The sequence below is a fragment of the Betta splendens genome, chromosome 8, assembly GCF_900634795.4.
Source record: "Betta splendens chromosome 8, fBetSpl5.4, whole genome shotgun sequence".
Classification (NCBI taxonomy): domain Eukaryota; kingdom Metazoa; phylum Chordata; class Actinopteri; order Anabantiformes; family Osphronemidae; genus Betta; species Betta splendens.
Window position 1 is genome coordinate 2,822,971 of NC_040888.2, and position 2,500 is coordinate 2,825,470.

Consider the following 2,500-nt stretch of genomic DNA (forward strand, 5'->3'; position numbering starts at 1 on the left):
CACATTATTCAGAGCAGCACTGACCGTTACGATCCACGCACTTCATCATCACAGTCGTCTCTGTTGGCGCCGTGTGCACACGAACGCCACACGGACGCGCACGCACACGCGAGCCTCGTATCTGCACGTGCATCTCGCACGGGCGAGTTTTCTTCCATAGCCACGAAGGTAACGATAATCACAGTGACAAGAGGCTTCCAGCGCGATTTATTTCACAGAGACGCGGATGCCTGGCCTTTCAATCTTCACCTGAAGCTCAGTGTAACGTGTGTAGAAAACACAGCGATGTTTCCAAGCGTGTGATTCCTCTCCCTGGCAGTCAGCTTCCTCACTGATGAATATCGGGGCCAGTGTGTGGCTGCATTACAGACAGATGTGCACAGATGTGCAGTTTAAGTCAATGACTTCTAACCATGTCATGTGTTTCTAATGCATATTAACACTGAGAGAAGCTGCCTTCTCTCATCCATCCATCCATCCATCCATCCATCCATCCATCCATCCATCCATCCATCCATCCATCCATCCATCCATCCATCTATTCCATCCATCCATCCATCCATCCATCCATCCATCCATCCATCCATCCATCCATCCATCCATCCATCTATTCCATCCATCCATCAATTCATCCTGTTTCCTCTCACCTCATAGAGTAATTTACAGTCCCAGGCTTTTAGCTGATGCAGCTAACTGTACATTATAATCAATACAGGAGCAGAATGGCCACAGTGAGCATATCAATGCTCTGATGACCAGCAGACAGCAAAGTGTGAAGTAGAAACTTGGACAAATAAACAAAGCGAGTTCATATTTGTATTTATTTTTCACCAATTGTTGAGTTTACATCCACCCTCTGTCTCTTTCTGCATGTATCACCATCCTCACTCTTCATTTTCCTTTACTGTGTTTTTTGTCATCTTCACCAGCTTCCGTTTTACCCTTATCTCCTCTTTTTCTAGATTTTTTATCCATTGGTGTTTGTGGACAAACCATCGTCATCGTCGCATCTGACACAGAAACCAAACGTAATGACGAAGGGAAAAACAGAAGGCAACAAACTTGGAAGCGCCTGTGCAATAAAGCAAGACGGCAAAAGGGGAAGAGGGATTTGAATAGTAAATAATGATGCAGGGCCAGAGATAGACGGAGCAGAGAAGAAGGGTAATTAATGAAAGAGGGAGCGAGGGAACGAGGGGAAGACAAAGATGGAGAAAAGCACAAAGACTAGATAAATGACTGTAAGCAGAGAGGAGGAGCTCAGCATCAGCACACAATGACTTCCTGCGAGTGCGCGATCATTGACTCCCCACAACAATAAGCGCTCACATCTGCATGTGAATAATGAATGTGGAAATCCTTAAACATCATTAAAACTCAAACGCAGCACTTCAGCGTTGGCGCCATTGTTTCCCCTCAGACGCGGCGGCACAGCAAAAGCAGCGAGCGTGGATTCCTTCCATATGTCACAATATTTATAGGCTGCGGTGAGCAGCTTAACAAGCTGACCTTTCCAGCGCCGCGTCCTTTAATACAGCACTAATTAATGAGGTGGCCTCAAAAGGTTGGACCACCCAAATTACAACAATGCACTGTATTTCCTCACAGAACACAGCGACAACCAGAATAACCAGTGAGCTGCTTCAGGTAGACACCAGTAAGAGACTGGTCCCAGTGTCTGGTCCCAGTCTTTTCTCTTTGGGCTGATTTAACGTGACGCCACTTTGAGCCTTTAGGAAGACGGGTGGCTTCATTTTATTCCTGCGCTCCTAAAGTACGCGAGAGCTGGAGCTGCAACAGCTGCTTCAAAGACAGAGAAGATGTGGAAGATGCTGCCGAGCGGTCGCCTGTTGGGACTTTCGCGCGCATGTAATGTGACGGCGTGTTTGAAAAGACGATGTGATTTATCTGTGTGGGTTTGAGCAAATATAAAAAAACAAATGTTAACTTTTTTTCAATAAACTGTGTATTTTTGCATCCATTCTCTCCCATCCAGTAGAAATCAGTAGTGTGGAAGTGGGTTATTTAGTCATCCAGCTGGAGATGCTCACGACCCACGCTCTGCCTGGTCCCTGAATGCCACACGCAGCAGAGAGACGCTTTATCTCCCCATGTTCACTGACACAGGAAGCGTTCAGTGCTGCTTCACTGACATAATACTAGTGTTAACTTACGCAACCAAACAATTCTGAGCAGGATCGCTGCTCACTGACGATTAAGATGTTTGTCACATCCGGATCAGGAAAGCTCAGCGGCTACAAGCGCCTTTCGCCATGTAGACAGATGTGAACGTGACGGACACGTGAAGGGGACGTGTGGGAAACAGTAACAGCCACAGTTCAAAGTGCCGCAGCTCGTGGACTAATTATTTCTGGATGTGTGTGCGTGCGCCGCCGCGTCATTAGCGCATCTGTCCCGCCGCGCGTGCGCTCCCCGCGGTCCCACGCGCGTAATCAAGCGCTCGTCTCTGGGCGCTTCCCACACGCGCGCGACGCGGCGA

The 2,500-nt window shown here is 47.9% G+C and overlaps 1 long non-coding RNA gene across 2 annotated transcripts in view; it reads left to right on the forward strand.

Moving 5' to 3' along the window:
* The window catches only part of LOC114860866 (uncharacterized), a 4,109-nt gene extending 2,720 nt beyond the window's left edge, over positions 1 to 1,389 (forward strand). For both annotated transcript variants that reach the window (XR_003786688.3, XR_003786689.3), the window contains exon 3: positions 963 to 1,389. This is a non-coding gene — a long non-coding RNA (uncharacterized LOC114860866). The remainder of the gene's footprint in view (positions 1 to 962) is intronic.
* The last annotated feature ends 1,111 nt before the right edge of the window (positions 1,390 to 2,500 follow it).